Genomic DNA, 18,598 nt, shown 5'->3' with positions numbered 1-18,598 from the left:
GGGCATTAATAAAGGTTCACAGTCACAGGTACGTTCTTTACATGAACTGATGCAAACCCTTAAAAAAGCAGTGAAATTCCAGGTTGTGAGGTGGCAAAACACGAAAAATGTCAAGAGGGGGTTAATACCGTCGCAAGCCACTGTATATAGCTGACAATTCATTTCATTGTTATCTCCTGTCCTATCTTTACAGGAGGATTTATTCTCACATTGGTGCTGCTGTTTTGTTTTTGTCACCTTGACATGATCACAGGGCTCCAATGGAATGCTGTGACAGCCGGGGGTCTGTTCAAGACCTCTGTGCTTGTCATCACCGAGCTCCATTGAAACCCAGCCTGTGGCTAAGCTTCAAAGGAGAACATGATTTTTATTATATGCAGCAATACTGTGATATTGCTGCATATAGTACAAGCTATAAGACAATCGCAGGTTCAAATACCCTAGGGAGACTAATAAATACAGTAAAAAGTAAAACAAAGTTTTAAAAATATGGAGAAAAAAAAATCATACTTTAACCCCCCATTTTTCCCCATTAAAAATAAGTATAATAACAAACAAATACACATGAGGTATCGCTGCATCCAGAAAAATACGATCTATCAAAATATAAAAATAATTATCCCGATTGCTTAACACGATAAACAGGAAAAAAATGAAAAACGCCAAAATTGTGGGGTTTTTTTGTCTGTGCAGTATCCTAGAAAATGCTGTAAAAAGTGATCAAAATCTATCCCAAAAAAACAAGCCCCACACACAGCTCTATCAACCAAAAAATGATAACCTACCAGTCTCGGAAAATGGCAACAAATCAAAAGAATTTAATTTTACAAATTTCTGTGCTTTTTTTTCACCACTAAAATAATAAAAAACTAGATGAGTTTGGTATGGCCGTAATCATACTGATAAGGAAAATCATTTTGCCAGGTAATTTTTACTACAAAATGTACCCCGCAAAAACAATTTCCCAAAAACAATGTCAGAATTACGGGAGAGGGTTTTTTCTGCAATTTCACTGCTCTTAGAATTTTTTTCTTATTTTCCAGTACACTATGTGGTAAAATGAATGGTGTCATTCAAAAGTACAACTCGTCACACAAAAAAGAAAAGCCCTCATATGTCTATGTGGACAGAAGGATAAAAAAAGTTATGGCTCTTGCAAGCAGGGGACGAAAATGAAAAAACAGAAATTGGCCATGTCAGTAAGGGTTTAACAATCATAATGATATCAACCAGCTAGCTAACAAATTGAGTCATTAGACCATGGTCTATTTTGTATTAGACACAAGAATAAGCTGTCATTTGTGTATACAGTGGTAATTGAAAGTTTGTGAACTCCACATAATTTTACATATTTCTTCATACATTTTACCTAAAACTACATCATATTTTCACACAAGTTCTAAAAGTAGAAGAGAAACACGTGAAACAAACAAGTCACAAGTATTAGACTGTAATTTTTTGAATTAGGAAAATTGTCAAATATGACGTGTCTGTGAGTGGCACAAGTATGTGAACCCTTGCTTTCAGTACCTGGTGTGACCTCCCTATGCAGTAGTAATTGCATCTAAGCATTTCTGTTAATTATTATTCCTACCCATCGGCCTGGAAGAATTTTACCCCATTACTCCCTGTTCTTTAAATAAAAAAAAAACTATTGTTTATTATTTGACTTTTATTTTATTTAGTTCTCTTTATGTGAAAATCTGAAGTTAGTTTTAGGACAGATTTAGGCAGAAATATAAAAAAAATTATGAAGGGTTTACAAACTTTGAAGCACCCTGTACATGAGGAATAACAATGTTTCTGGCCAGGATTTGTATCCTCCATTTTTAGCATTTTTTTTCCTTCTACATTAGAAGTCTCAATAGTTTCTCCTTGTGCCTTTCTGTTTTCACTTCCCAGCAGCTTGTCCCTTCTCCATAGAGTTTTATAGCAGCAGGTTTAATTTGATCCCTCACTGCAGACAGATTTATAGACAGATTTGAGCAGTTTTTGAGAGTCAATGATCTCTCTAATTCCTAATTTGTTAGATACAAAAATAACCTGCTTTGAGCAGGATATAACCAAGGAAGAGGAGACGCAATCAGTCCGCTTTGCAAACAATAAAACCCTATGCTCAAATGGCTTTACAACCAAACATTAGAAGATTCTATCCCTGTAAATCACCTCGCATTAAACACTCTCATTTAATTTTGCTTTAAAACATTTGGCAACAATAGATAACTTTGTGGAAGCAAGTACTCCTGTCTAAAATCCCACTCACTGGTTTACAGACAATTTTCCTAGTATTATTATTTTAAATTCAACAAACTGTCAATCAAATAAGAATATACTCAAACAATCATGACAGTGGTATATGCGATGAATCATTTAAATTTATTTCAATGTTACTCGAGGCAGAAAAGGCCTTTTATATGGCCAAGAGACCCTATCTTTATGCCACTTCGATCAGATGTAATTTTGTCCTTTATTACTTATTTACATAGCAATGAATGAGCACACGCTGTCTTGACCATCAATGGTGGAAATAACCAACCGATAGATATTTTTCTATGTATCAGGCAGGCAGGACTATCCTCTGTCACCTCTTCTGTTCAATTTGTCTATTGAGTCCTTATAATTCCATATTGAATTATATAGTCTAGTCTATGCATTGATTTAATGGGACTAGAGGGTGATTAAGGTGGTAGTCTTTGTCAAAAACCTCATTCTGATGGTTACTTTCAGCTTTCCTATTTCTAAAAAAAACTATCCTATTTCAAATCAATTGGGTAGAAGCCTCTATGCTTAAAGAATCTTGAGTCAAGAATTCTTCACAAGATGGCAGTTTTATAGCTATTCTGCCCTTGAGAATTCATGATGTGTCTGGTGTGGGGGGGCGATGGTGACGGGTCTGGGGGTGGTGGCCTGAACGCGAATCACTACTCCATTGGCTGAATTTTATTTAAATAGCTGGTACTTCAGCTCTTTCATTACCCCTCGGAAGAAGCAACACGCGAGAGTCGTGTAGGGTACTTCCAGGTCCATACAGATTTCTATATCCTCTGTTTATATGTGCCTTGGTTGTAAACATTATTTATACATGTATGCTAACTTTTGCATAATTATTTACAAGTAGGTCAGATATGACCTATTCAACTTTTTTGCCTAGATTTGAACATCTGAGTACCTTGACATTTATATACTCATATATAGGGATAATTTTAAGTAGGACAATGTCCACTGTTATAACGCTATTCAGTTCTTGTGCATTATAATCAGGGCTGCCATCAGGGCCTTACTGCGCTTACTGCTGTATGGAGCCCGGTGAACAACAGTAAAGAGTGGGGGCCCGGTCCGGGGCCCCCTTCCTCTTGTGCTTCTGCTCACCGGGCCCCGGGCATCATGTGTCGGTGTGCATCTCCTCCGCACAGGAAGGCTTGGAGCTGCACGACCATCATAACTGAACGGCCATGCAGCTCCAAGGGAGTCCCTCCTCCCCTTCAGTGACGCGCTGGAGACAGCGCATACGCGATGACATCATTGCGTACTCACCAGCATCGAGTGGAAGGATGCTGCCAGTCCAGAAGTGGGGCTGCAGGGATCATATGAGAGGTAAGTATGAAAACTTTATTTTTTTTTAATAGAATTAAATGGTCTTGGTGGAGAGCACATGATGAACTGGGAGTGGGAAGGAGAGCACATGATGAACTGGGAGTGGGAGGGAGAGCACATGATGAACTGGGAGTGGTGGGAGCACATGATGAACTAGGAGTTGGGGGAGGGAGAGCACATGATTAACTGGGAGTGGGGGGAGCACATGATGAACTGGGAGTGGGGGGGAGAGCACATAATGAATTGAGGGTGAAGGAGAGCACATGATGAACTGGGAGTAGTGGGAGAGTACATGATGAACTGGGAGTGAGGGGAGAGCACATGCTGAACTGGGAGTGGGGGGAAAGCACATGATGAACTGGGAGTGGGGGAGGGAGAGCACATGATGAACGGGGAGTATAGGGGGAGCGCATGATGAACTGGGAGTGGGGGGAGAACATGATGAACTGGGAGTGGGGGGAGCACATGGTGAACTGGGAGTGCGGGGAGGGAGAGCACATGATGAACTGGGAGTGGGCAGGAGAGCACATGATGAACTGGGAGTGGAGGGGAGCACATGATGAACTGGGAGTGGGGGGGACATATGATGAACTGGGAATAGGGCATCACATGATCTGGGAGAGGGGAGAGAACATGATAAACTGGGAGTGGGGATGGGGAGAGCACATGATAAATTGGGAGTTGGGGTGGGTTGAGCACAAGATGAACTGGGAGATGGGGAGAGCGCATGATGAACTGAGAGTGGGGAGTGGGAAGAGCACATGATGAACTGGAAGTAGGGGGTGAGGACAGCACATGATGAATTAGGAGTGTCCGGGAGAGCACATGGTGGGAGTGGGGGAAGAACATGATGAACTGGGAGTAGGGGGAGGGAGAGTACATGATGAACTGGGAGTGGGGGAAGGGAGAGCACATGATGAACTGGGAGTGGGGGGGAGTGCACATGATGAACTGGGAGTAGGGGGAGGGAGAGTACATGATTAACTGGGAGTGGGGGAGGGAGAGCACATGATGAACTGGGAGTGGGGGAGGGAGAGCACATGATGAACTGGTAATGGGGGGAGAGAACATGATGAACTGGGAGTGGGGGGAGCACATGATGGGAGAAGGGAGTGGGGGGAGAACATGATAAACTGGGAATAGGGGGTGGGGAGAGCACATGATGAATTGGGAGTTTGGGGTGGGGAGAGCACATGATTAATTGAGAATGGGGTGGGGAGAGCACATGATGAACTGGGAGATGGATAGAGCACATGATGAACTGGGAGTGGGGGGTGGGAAGAGCGCATGATGAACTGGGAGTGGGGGGTAGGGAGAGCACATGATGAACTGGGAGTGGGGGGTGGGGAGAGCAAATTAATTGGGGATGGGGAGAGCAAATGATGACTTGAGGGTGGAGGGGGAGAGCAAATTATGAATTGAGGGTGGGGGACAACAAATGATGAATTTGAGGTGGGGGAGAGTAAATGATGAAGTAGGGGTGGGAGAGAGAGAGAGAGGACATGACAAAATGAATTTGGGCAGAGGAGGGCATGTAAATATAATGAATTGGGGGAGTGGGGACGTTGATGATGACAGAGTGTGACTGGTAATGAATTGGGGGAAAGAGTACAGGTTCTAATTAATTTATATATTTGGTTAGGTTAATTGGCTATTTGAAGTGAGTGGGGGCACAGTGGTGGATTACAATTTATATTTGGAATGGTGGGTTGCATAATAACTTACAGTGGGTACGGAAAGTATTCAGACCCCTCTAAATTTTTCACTCTTTGTTTCATTGAGGCCATTTGGCAAATTCTAAACAGTTAAATTTTTTTCTCATTAAAGTACACTCTGCACCCCATCTTGACTGAAAAAAAACAGAAATGTAGAAATTTTTGCAAATTGATTAAAAAAGAAAAACTGAAATATCACATGGTCATAAGTATCCAGGCCCTTTGCTCGGTATTGAGTAGAAGCACCCTTTTGAGCTAGTACAGCCATGAGTCTTCTTGGGCATGATGCAACAAGTTTTTCACACCTGGATTTGGGGATCCTCTGCCATTCTTCCTTGCAGATCCTCTCCAGTTCCGTCAGGTTGGATAGTGAACGTTGGTGGACAGCCATTTTCAGGTCTCTCCAGGTCAGGGCTCTGGCTGGGCCAGTCAAGAATGGTTACAGAGTTGTTCTGAAGCCACTCCTTTGTTATTTTAGCTGTGTGCTGTGTGAACCTTCAGCCAAGAAGACGTTTTCATCCAGGATATCTCTGTACTTGGTCGCATTCATGTTTCCTTCAATTGCAACCAGTCATCCTGTCCCTGCAGCTGAAAAACACCCCCATAGCATGATGCTGCCACCACCATGTTTCACTGTTGGGATTGTATTGGGCAGGTGATGAGCAGTGCCTGGTTTTCTCCACACATACCGCTTAGAATTATCACCAAAAAGTTCTATTTTCGTCTCATCAGACCAGAGAATCTTATTTCTCATAGTCTGGGTGTGATGAAAGCCGGCCGGTGGGTGCAGCTCTCTGGCGCCCCCTTACCTCTCAGGTCAGTCAAGGTACTGCACCTAGAGAAAGTAGTGCCAGGAAGCTGCAACCAGCGCAGGGAACACGGTAGTGTGTTATCCCTTCAACGTCACTAAACCGTAACGTCACTACACAGCACAACTCGCTAGCGCCCTCTTAGCCTCAGGTCAGTCAAGGAACTGCACCTAGGATAAGCGGTCGCCAGGGAGACTGTCCTGTAACCTACTGGGTATCGGGGCCCTCTGTAGTGAGGGCGGTATATATATCTTCCTTGGCCGCGCCAGGAATATATATATCTGAACCTCCGACCGTCACTACCAGCCTTCCCCAATCCCCAGTTGGTATGCTGCCACCAGTCCCTATTTTAGATATACGCCCAGTCCGTGAATGGGCCTATATCGGGTCAGGAACCAACCCTGGGTAGCGTTTTTGGCTTGAGCCGAGCTCACACGGACGTGCGTTCGTTATGCAGAATAAAAGGCAGGCCCACAATTACTTGAGGTAATTGATTATAATAATACACTAGATACACGATATACAACTAAATATACACAGGTATAAGGTCAGGCTAAACTATACAACAATGGAATACAACACACAGAATCACCACAGCATATCAGTTACCGGTTTCTTGATTTTCTTGTGACGCAGGGAGAGGATTCTGCGGTCGCAGGCACGGTTCTTTGTTACAGGCTGAGGCCTACCACCGCGTGGTCAAACTGCTCCTCCCCTTGGTGGCCTCAGCTGGTGCTCAGATGTTCAGCACACCACTCTTGGGTCAAGACTGACTTGTCTCTTGTCTGTCCTGCTATCTTACCTGCCCCGTCCCGCCCACTGCTGGTGAGGTCAGCTGGCTCAGTCTCCACCCTCAGGTCTAACTTCGATCAGAAGCCCAAATTCTATGGAACCCAATAACTTCTTCTGGGATGGTCTCATGATACCCCCAGGGGTTCCCATGGATTCGGGCCGCCGTAACCGACCTTTTGATATCAATTATGATACCATACGGTCCTCAGGAATGGCTCAGCGCTATATCTTGGCTTCCAGAGCACGTACAAACGTCTACCGCGGAGGCTTGTGTGCGCAATGGCTCCGGGACGCCGTGATATTTTTTTATTGGCCCATCCCATGCAACATGCGTGTACTTTTCATGTTTCTATATCTTATGCCTCCATGCTTGTGACAGACAAAGAAACTAGTCCTATGGGACAAATGGTCAGGTACAGATAGACGAAGCACCCCCCCCTGCTGGCTGTGTTTCCTCTCGAAGTCTTTGAAGCTCCTAGCATTCAAGTGTTAAGTAGGCTTCTTATCTTACAGGAGCCTGGATGGGGGGAAACTATCTAGTTGACGTTTTAACAGAAGGTCCCAAGGGTGGGGGCTGCTGAAGTGTGGCCATCCCTGGATATGATTTATCATTACCAAGATGGCGGCTACAGGTTCATCACACCTCCCCCTATACGAGGGCGCGAGGGGGTAGCACATTCCTGTGTTCCCCCGTGCGTCCTTCTGCACCCTCCCCTTGCCGGGATAACCCGTCAGCGTTACCGTGGTCACGGCCTCTTCTGTGGCGAATGGAGAAGTGGTACTGCTGGAGAGCGAGGCTCCAGCGTAGCAACCTGCCATTCGACCCAGAGACCGTGTGTAACCAGCTGAGGGGGTTGTGGTCCGTCTCCACGGTGAAATGGCTCCCGTACAAGTAGGGCTGCAGACGCTGCAGGGCCCATACAATTGCCAGGCATTCTTTTTCCACCGTGGAGTAAGCCACCTCCCGGGGCAGTAGCTTCCTGCTCAGGTACAAGACAGGATGTTCCTGGCCTGTCGTGTTGACCTGACTTAGCACAGCACCGAGGCCAAAGTCACTGGCGTCGGTCTGTACCACAAACGGCCGGTCGAAGTCGGCAGCTTGCAGTACAGGGGAGCTACTTAGGGCGGCCTTGAGTGCCCCGAAAGCTGTCTCGCAGGCGACTGTCCAGTCGACTGCGACGGGCAGCTTCTTCTTGGTGAGGTCCGTCAGGGGCTTGGCCAGGGTGCTATAGTGTGGGACGAACCTCCTATAGTACCCGGCGGTCCCCAAGAAGGACATCACCTGCTTTTTGGTCCTAGGAGTGGGCCAGGATGCGATGGCATCCACTTTCCCCGGTTCTGGCTTCAGAACCCCCCCGCCTACCCGGTGACCCAGGTAGAGGACCTCACTCATGCCCAGCTGGCACTTTTCCGGCTTGATGGTCAAGCCTGCCCGGTGGATCCGACCGAGCACCTGCCGCAGGTGCTCTAGGTGATCCTCCCAAGTGGGACTGAAGACTGCAATATCGTCCAAGTACGCAGCCGCGTACCCTTCAAGTCCCTCAAGCAGCGTATTGACCATCCGCTGAAAAGTGGCAGGGGCATTCTTCATGCCGAATGGCATCACTGTGGACTCGTACAGTCCAAAAGGGGTGATAAAGGCAGAGCGTTCCCTTGCCGCGGGGGTCAGAGGAATCTGCCAGTACCCCCGGCTCAGATCCATGATGGTCAGGTACTTAGCCCCGGCCATCCGATCGAGCAGGTCATCGATGCGTGGTATGGGGAACGCATCGGTGGCCGTTACAGCGTTGAGCCCCCGGTAGTCCACGCAGAACCGTGTAGTTCGGTCCTTCTTTGGTACGAGGACTACAGGCGAGGCCCACGCGCTGCTGGATGCCTGGATCACCCCCAGCTTCAGCATCTCGTCTATCTCTTGGCGCATGTTTCCCTGCACCTCGAAAGAGACCCGATATGCTGAACGCCGGATCGGCGGGTGATCGCCAGTGTCCACGTCGTGGACAGCCCTCTCAGTCCTTCCGGGCAGGCTGCTGAACAGCCCCCGGAAGGGGTGCAGGGTGGTCCCCAGCTGGGACCGTTGGTCCTCCGTGAGCTGGTGGCCAACCCCCACATCCTCGATGGACCCACCCGCCTTGGCTTGGGTGAGCAGATCCAGGAGGGTTTCTACCTCTCCTTCCTCGGGAAGGTTGCACACTGGGTGGGCAGTCGCTTCCCGCTCATGATGAGCCTTCATCATGTTCACGTGGAAGGCCTTCCTCCTTCCACGGGCGTGATCCAGGGTGACCAGATAGGTGACGGCATTGAGTTTCTGGTGCACGAAGTAGGGACCTTCCCAGGCTGCCTGAAGCTTGTTCTGTGGTACGGGGACCAGTACCCACACCTTTTGACCCACCTGGTAGGTCCTCTCACAAGCATTCTGGTCGTACCACCGCTTCTGGTCGGCCTGGGCCTGGGCCATATTGTCCTGCACCAGCTTTGCCAAGGCCATCATCCTGTCCCGGTGGCGCACGACATACTCGATGACCGACACCTCGGGGGTGGCCAAATCCCCTTCCCATGCTTCCTTCACCAGAGCCAGGGGGCCCCGTACCCGTCGCCCGTACAGGAGCTCAAAGGGGGAGAACCCCGTTGAGGCCTGCGGAACCTCCCGGTAAGCAAATAGGAGGTGTGGGAGGTAACGCTCCCAGTCTCTCCCGTGGGAGTCGACCAACATCTTAAGCATCTGCTTTAAGGTGCCATTGAACCGCTCACACAGGCCATTAGTCTGTGGGTGATACGGGCTGGCCACCAGATGTTGCACCTGCATTTGCTTACCGAGGGACTCCATCAGCCGCGACATGAACTGGGTCCCTCGGTCGGTGAGCATTTCTTGGGGGAAACCCACTCTGGAGAAGATCTCCAGTAAGGCGGTAGCCACCTTGTCGGCCCGAATGGACGACAAAGCTACCGCTTCCGGGTACCGGGTGGCATAGTCCACTACCGTGAGTATGAAGCATTTCCCGGAGTGGCTGGGAGTGGACAGAGGTCCAATAAGATCCACAGCGACCCTCGAGAAAGGCTCTTCGATGATTGGCAGAGTTACCAGTGGGGCTTTGGGGCGCGGCCCCGCCTTCCCCACCCTCTGACAGGTGTCACACGAACGGCAGTAGGCACCCACCGCGGCTCCCATCCCAGGCCAGTAGAAATGCTGAGCTATCCTGGCCTTGGTTTTAGCGATCCCTAGGTGTCCGGCCATCGGAATCTCGTGTGCGATCCGCAACAATTCCGCCCTGAACGGATAGGGTACCACTAACTGTCGGTCCCTGGGCCACGCCTCCGGTGAACCCTGCTGGACCGTTACCCGGTACAGCCGTCCCTGGTCCCAGACCACACGCTCGCAGTCTGACTCCATGGGAGGCTGTGCCGCCTGTTCCTTGAGAGCTTTCAGGCTGTCGTCTGCTTCCAACGCAGCCTGAAATTCCTGACTTGATGTGGCCAGAATCGACGAAACTGCCACATCCTCCGTCAGCCCCTCCGGGCATGTCACCTGGCCGCTGTCTGACCCGGCAGACACTTGGTCAGAAGTGGGGAAGCCGTCGGACCTCTGCAAGGCTCCTTGGGCTCCGGCGCTCCCACTCCTGGTGACAGCGGCTATGACCGCTGTGACCGTGGGTAGTGCCTGCTTCCCCTCTGTTTCTGACCAAGCCGCCCGATCAGGCAGGCTTCCTAGGCTTTTGGACATCTCGGATGTGGGGAACTCCTGCCCTGGGGTCTTACCTGGCGGCTCCTCTCTTGGGACACCCCCACCTCCCATGGCCTGTTCCTCCCCCTGCAGTGGGCCTATACTCAGCAGCCTGGATACCCCTGGGAGCCCTACACTGCCGGTAGCTGCCCCCCTCTCCATCCCTGAGCTTCCCTCTACAGAATCCTGCCCGCCCCCTCCCTCACCGGAGGACAAGAGGTCACGGCACGCCGGCTGAGCACCTCTGCGGGCATCCCCACACTCCCCACCTGCTTTCACTAACCCTGTTTGTGTTGTGTCTGTGCAGGTGTTACCCTCAGGTTTCACTCCCTCCTCCTCAGCAGGACACACACTACATACAACATGGTTGGCATTAGCAGCAGACAAATCAATACACTCTTGGGGGGCCGAACTTGGGGGTTCAGAGGGTACATACTGCGATACTAGACGCCCCAAGTCGGTCCCTAATAAAACATTTGCGGGAATATTTGGCGTTACTCCCACCTCCCACATCCCCCTTCCGGCACCCCAGTCCAAATACACCATGGCGACGGGAAGTGCCGGCTCCACGCCTCCAACCCCGGAGACGGAAAGAGTCTTTCCTGGTACCAAGTCCTGGGGGGACACCACCTCAGGCCGTACCAGTGTTCGTTCAGCGCCCGTGTCCCGCAGTCCCATGACCGCAGAACGGCCTATGGTGACGGGTTGGATGTTGTCCAGGGACCTACCACCACCCCCTCCCACACACAAAACATTGGGCGCTCTCTGGGACTGGGATGGGGTCTTTTGGCGCTGGGGACACTCAGCCCTAAAGTGTCCTGGTTTGTTGCATAGATGACAACGTCTTACGTCTGGTCCTTGCCTGGAGAGGGCAACAGGGGGATACACCCCTTGTGTTCTAGGGGCCGGGGAAACAGGGGCATGACTGGGCTTACCCCCTCTCCAGGTGCTGCTGGCAGACTTCTTCAGCTCAGGCGCCCTGTTATTGGCATACTCGTCTGCCAGGGCGGCTGTAGCAGAAGCCCCTGTTGGTTTTCGGTCACGGAGGAACTGTCGGAGGTCCTCCGGGCAGTTCCACAAGAACTGCTCCGTGACGAACAGTTCCTGGACCTCCTGGCGGGTAGTAAGCGCTAGACCCGAGGTCCAGTGCTCTGCGGCTCTCAACAGCGCCCGCATATGATCGGTCCAGGTGTCCTTGGGGCCACGCAGCAGGCTCCGGAACTTCTGGCGGTACGACTCGGGAGTGAGGTTGTACTGCCGGATCAGGGCCCGCTTGATGCAGTCGTAGTTCTGTACCTCCCCGGCAGGTAAGTCCCCCAAGGCATCCAGGGACTTACCCCTCAAACGGGGGGTCAGGTATCTGGCCCACTGATCCCGGGCCAGATGGTGCTGAAGACAGGTCCGTTCAAATGCCACCAGAAAGGAGTCCAGGTCCCCATCCTTCTCCAGTAGAGGGAAGTCCTCAGCTCGGACTTTGGACGACTTGGCCTCCTGATGGGTTGGTTGCTCTAGCGGAAGCCCCCGCTGGGCCAGGTCCAGTTGGTGCTGGCGCTCCGCAGCTCGCTCTGCACGCTCCGCAGCCTCCCGGCGCTCTGCAGCCCGCTCTGCACGCTCCGCAGCCTCCCGGCGCTCTGCAGCCCGCTCTGCACGCTCCGCAGCCTCCCGGCGCTCCGCAGCTTCGCGCTCCTCCTCCGCTGCCTTCTCTGATGCTGCCAGGAGGGTTTTGTAGACGGCATCGCCATGAGACTGGAGACTTGCCATAGCCGCTTGTAAAAGGGCTTGTGATCTGGACAGGCTGGGCTGGGTAGGTGGTGGGCAGCCCACTGCGGGACCGTATACTGGGGACTGGCTCCCTGAGGTGCCCGGGCTGGACTCCTCCTCGCCATGAGTAACAATGTCCTCCCCTCCTGCCACACGGACCGTAGCATTAGCCTCCTGCAGGGTCTTGCTCCTGGTGCCGTCTGCCATCTTGGTAACCGACACCGCTGCAACCCTGAGTTTGCACACACCTTGTTATACTTTTAGCCTGACCGTCTAACGTTGGGCTGACCTTAAGACTCCAGCAGTGGAAGTTACCACTGGCAGTCTTTAGTGCCTGGGAGTAGGGGTCCCACAACACTATTATTCTGCAATCCCACCGCTCTGCCACCAATGTGATGAAAGCCGGCCGGTGGGTGCAGCTCTCTGGCGCCCCCTTACCTCTCAGGTCAGTCAAGGTACTGCACCTAGAGAAAGTAGTGCCAGGAAGCTGCAACCAGCGCAGGGAACACGGTAGTGTGTTATCCCTTCAACGTCACTAAACCGTAACGTCACTACACAGCACAACTCGCTAGCGCCCTCTTAGCCTCAGGTCAGTCAAGGAACTGCACCTAGGATAAGCGGTCGCCAGGGAGACTGTCCTGTAACCTACTGGGTATCGGGGCCCTCTGTAGTGAGGGCGGTATATATATCTTCCTTGGCCGCGCCAGGAATATATATATCTGAACCTCCGACCGTCACTACCAGCCTTCCCCAATCCCCAGTTGGTATGCTGCCACCAGTCCCTATTTTAGATATACGCCCAGTCCGTGAATGGGCCTATATCGGGTCAGGAACCAACCCTGGGTAGCGTTTTTGGCTTGAGCCGAGCTCACACGGACGTGCGTTCGTTATGCAGAATAAAAGGCAGGCCCACAATTACTTGAGGTAATTGATTATAATAATACACTAGATACACGATATACAACTAAATATACACAGGTATAAGGTCAGGCTAAACTATACAACAATGGAATACAACACACAGAATCACCACAGCATATCAGTTACCGGTTTCTTGATTTTCTTGTGACGCAGGGAGAGGATTCTGCGGTCGCAGGCACGGTTCTTTGTTACAGGCTGAGGCCTACCACCGCGTGGTCAAACTGCTCCTCCCCTTGGTGGCCTCAGCTGGTGCTCAGATGTTCAGCACACCACTCTTGGGTCAAGACTGACTTGTCTCTTGTCTGTCCTGCTATCTTACCTGCCCCGTCCCGCCCACTGCTGGTGAGGTCAGCTGGCTCAGTCTCCACCCTCAGGTCTAACTTCGATCAGAAGCCCAAATTCTATGGAACCCAATAACTTCTTCTGGGATGGTCTCATGATACCCCCAGGGGTTCCCATGGATTCGGGCCGCCGTAACCGACCTTTTGATATCAATTATGATACCATACGGTCCTCAGGAATGGCTCAGCGCTATATCTTGGCTTCCAGAGCACGTACAAACGTCTACCGCGGAGGCTTGTGTGCGCAATGGCTCCGGGACGCCGTGATATTTTTTTATTGGCCCATCCCATGCAACATGCGTGTACTTTTCATGTTTCTATATCTTATGCCTCCATGCTTGTGACAGACAAAGAAACTAGTCCTATGGGACAAATGGTCAGGTACAGATAGACGAAGCACCCCCCCCTGCTGGCTGTGTTTCCTCTCGAAGTCTTTGAAGCTCCTAGCATTCAAGTGTTAAGTAGGCTTCTTATCTTACAGGAGCCTGGATGGGGGGAAACTATCTAGTTGACGTTTTAACAGAAGGTCCCAAGGGTGGGGGCTGCTGAAGTGTGGCCATCCCTGGATATGATTTATCATTACCAAGATGGCGGCTACAGGTTCATCACACTGGGAGTTCTTCATGTGATTTTGAGCAAACTCTATACGGGCTTTCATATGTCTTGCACTGAGGAGAGGCTTTTGTCTGGACACTCTGCCATAAAGGCCCGACTGGTGGAGGGCTGCAGTGATAGTTGACTTTGTGGAACTTTCTCCCATCTCCCTACTGCATCTCTGGAGCTCAGCCACAGTGATCTTGGGATTCTTCTTTACCTCACTCACCAAGGTTCTTCTCGCATGATTGCTCAGTTTGGCTGGACGGCCAGGTCTAGGAAGACTTCTGGTGGTTCCAAACTTCTTCCATTTAAGGATTATGGAGGCCATTGTGCTCTTAAGAACCTTGAGTAAAGCAGAAATTGTTTTGTAACCTTGGCCAGATCTGTGCCTTGCCACAATTCTGTCTCTGAGCTCCTTGGGTAGTTCCTTTGAGCTGATGATTCTCATTTGGTCTGACATGCACTGTGAGCTGTGAGGTCTTATATAGACAGGTGTGTGCCTTTCCAAATCAAGTCCTATCAGTTTAATTAAACACATCTGGACTCCAATGAAGGAGTAGAACCATCTCAAGGAGGATCACAAGGAAATGGACAGCATGTGACTTAGATATGAGTGTCTGAGCAAAGGGTCTGAATATTGGTGATCACTGTATTACCTGTACACTATATACAGAGCTCCTGTGTATAATGTCACTAGTGATCCCTGTATTACCTGTACACTGAAACTATATACAGAGCCCCTGTATCTAGTGTCACTGGTGATCACTGTATTACCTGTACACTGACACTATATACAGAACCCCTGTGTATAATGTCACCGGTGATCCCTGTATTACCTGTACACTGACACTATATACAGAGCTCCTGTGTATAATGTCACTGGTGATCACTGTATTACCTGTACACTATATACAGACAGAGCTCCTGTGTATGTCACCGGTGATCACTGCATTACCTGTACACTGGAATTATATACAGAGCTCCTGTGTATAATGTCACCAGTGGTAATATTAGTGTTATTAGTATTGAGGCTTTATTAATGATCAGTATTGTAGTAGTAGGTCACTATGTAGTGGCAATATGTGGTCTGGTCACGGTGTGGAGGCATTTGTTCCTTGTATGTGGTATTATTCAGTCACTGTGGTGGTAATATGTGGCCTAGTCATTGTTCCTTGTATGTGGTATTATTCGGTCACTATGTGGTGGTAATATCTGGTCTAGCCATGGTTTGACGGTATTTGTCCCTTGTATGTGGTATTATTGGTCATTTTAAAAACTGCATGTGACACATTCCCTTAGTAGTCGGTCAATATGTGGTGGCAATATGTGGTCTGGTCACGGTGTGGAGGCATTTGTTCCTTGTATGAGGTATTATTCGGTCACTATGTGGTGGTAATATCTGGTCTAGCCATGGTTTGACGGTATTTGTCCCTTGTATGTGGTATTATTGGTCATTTTAAAAACTGTATGTGACACATTCCTTTAAAGAAAAATAAATAAAAATATACCTAAAAAAGTATTGGATATTTTATGAAATGTTTAATAGGCTAGAGTAGCGTAGGCATAGCAAGAAGAGTCGCCTTGTCATGGTGGCGGCTTAAAAAATCTTTTGGCCAAAAAAAAGCTGATGGTTATGTATGTGATATGGTGTTCGATGGGAACTGTTAATGTGTTATTGGTGAAGACATGGTGCAGAAGTGGAGTTTTTCCAAGAGTGGGCGGTGGGACTGTGGAAGGTTTGAGGAGTGGAGGCGGAATGGGTTTGACGCCTGGGTGGAGTCTCATTGGGGCCTGAAAATTTTGCCAGTATGGGACCCTGAAATACTGGCAGCCCTGATTATAATCCATTCTAATCTGTATCCTGACTACAATTGGGAATACTGTTTGATGGCTATCGATATCACCTTTTAGTAAGACTTGGTCCACTGCCATATATATATATATATATATATATATATATATACATATATATATATATATATATATATATATATATATATACACACACACAGTGGGAAAAATAAGTATTTGATACACTGTCGACTTTGCAAGTTTTCCCACCTACAAAGAATGGAGAGGTCTGTAATCTTTATCGTAGGTACACTTCACCTGTGAGAGACAGAATCTAAAAATAAAATCCAGAAACACCAGGGAAAAAATTGTAAACCTGCATAAGGCTGGGATGGGCTACAGGACAATGGGCAAGCAGCTTGGTGAGAAGGCAACAACTGTTGGCACAATTATTAGAAAATGGAAGAAACGCAAGATGACTGTCAATCTTCCTTGGTCTGGGGCTCCATGCAAGATCTCGTCTTGTGGGGTAAGGATGACTCTGAGAAAGATCAGGAATTAACTCAGAATTACACAGGAGAACCTGGTCAATGATCTGAAGAGAGCTGGGACCACAGTCTCAAACATTACCATTAGTAACACACTACACCGACATGGATTAAAATCCTGCAGGGCACGCAAGGTTCCCCTGCTCATGACAGTGCATGTCCAGGCCCTTTTGACCATCTGTATGATACAGAGAATACATGGGAGAAGGACATGTGATCATATGAGACCAAAATAGAACTTTCTTGTATCAACTCCACTCGTCATGTTTGGAGGAAGAAGAAGAATGAGTACAACCTCAAGAACACCGTCGCAACCGTGAAGCATGGTGGGGAAACATCATACTTTGGGGGTGCTTTGATGCAAAGGGGACTGAATGACTGCACCGTATTGAAGGGAGGATGGATGGGGTCATGTATCGTGAGATTTTGGTCAACAACCTCCTTCCCTCAGTAAGAGCTGTAGGGATGGTACTCACTCAGGTGCGGTTTGAGGCAAACAGAAGGCATGTTCCTTTAAAAGTGGTTTATTGGCTTCATAAACTGTTCAAAACGAAAATGCAAACAAACAGCCTTTAGTGCAGGCAAAAGCAAAGATAACAGTCCTTATAGCAAAGCCTCTGGATGGTCAGTGCTGTGGTTACACAGGCTGGTGTAGCGTCCAGTGTCCTGTCTTGGTCTGGAGGCAAAACATACACAGGAGGCCTTCTCCCTCCAAACACACAGACCATGTGACAAACAACAGCCTCCATTATATAAGCTAGAAACTACAACCAGAGGTGAGGTATGTGGGTTGCTGGACCCTCCCATCTCTCCTAGCAACCGTACCCCGGCTCCCAGGTGCAACAATTAGACTTCTTAGTGCAGGTGTGCACTAGAGAAAATGCACCAGGTTACATCACAGAAACCAGCCATCTCTGCGATACATACCTCCCATCGACTAAACCACCATTAGCCACCTTACAGAGCATTGAAGATGGGTTGCGGCTGGGTCTTCCAGCCAGAGCAACTAAGGAGTGGCTCCGTAAGAAGCATTTCAAGGTCCTGGATTGGCCTAGCCAGGCTCCAGAACTGAACCCAATAGAAAATCTTTGGAGGAAGCCGAAACTCAATGTTGCCCAGCGACAACCCCGAAACCTGAAAGATCTGGAGAAGATCTGTATGGAGGAGTGGGCCATAATCCCTGCTGCAGTGTATGCAAACCTGGTCAGGAACTACAGGAAATGTCTGACCTCTGTAATTGCAAACCAAGGTTTCTGTACTAAATGTTAAGCTCTGTTTTTCTATTGTATCAAATACTTATTTCATGCAATAAAATGCTAATTAATTATGTAAAAATCATACAATGTGATTTTCTGGATTTTTTTAAGATTCTGTCTCTCACAGTTAAAATGTACCTACGATAAAAATTACAGACCTCTCCATTCTTTGTAGGTAGGAAAACTTGCAAAATCGGCAGTGTACCAAATACTTATTTTCCCCACTGTATATTATTATTATTTATTATTAAAGCGCCATTTATTCCATGGCGCTTTACATGTGAAAAAAGGGGTATACATACATGAACATTTACAATGATCTTTAACAAAATGTAACGACGACTGATACAGGAGGAGAGAGGACCCTGCCCGCGAGAGCTCACAATCTACAGGGGATGGGTAAGGATACAGTAGGTGAGGGTAGAGGTGGTCGTGCAACGTTATGATGGAGCAATGGTTGCTGCAGGTTGTAGGCTTGTCGGAAGAGGTGAGTCTTCAGGTTCTTTTTGAAGGTTTCCATGGTAGGCGAGAGTCTGATATGCTGTGGTAGAGAGTTCCAGAGTAGGGGGAATGCACGAGAGAAATCTTGTATACAATTGTGGGAAGAGGAGATAAGAGGGGAGTAGAGCAGGAGATCTTGTGAGGATCGGAGGTTGCATGCAGGTATGAACCGGGAGACTAGGTCACAGATATAAGGAGGAGACAGGTTGTGGATGGCTTTGCATGCCATGGTTAGGGTTTTGAACTGGAGACTC

Source organism: Phyllobates terribilis, unplaced genomic scaffold, assembly GCF_046119375.1.
Source record: "Phyllobates terribilis strain yellow unplaced genomic scaffold, ASM4611937v1 Scaffold_2__4_contigs__length_985480577, whole genome shotgun sequence".
NCBI classification, from domain to species: domain Eukaryota; kingdom Metazoa; phylum Chordata; class Amphibia; order Anura; family Dendrobatidae; genus Phyllobates; species Phyllobates terribilis.
The sequence above is the reverse complement of the archived record's forward strand: the minus strand, read 5'-3'. Positions refer to the sequence as shown.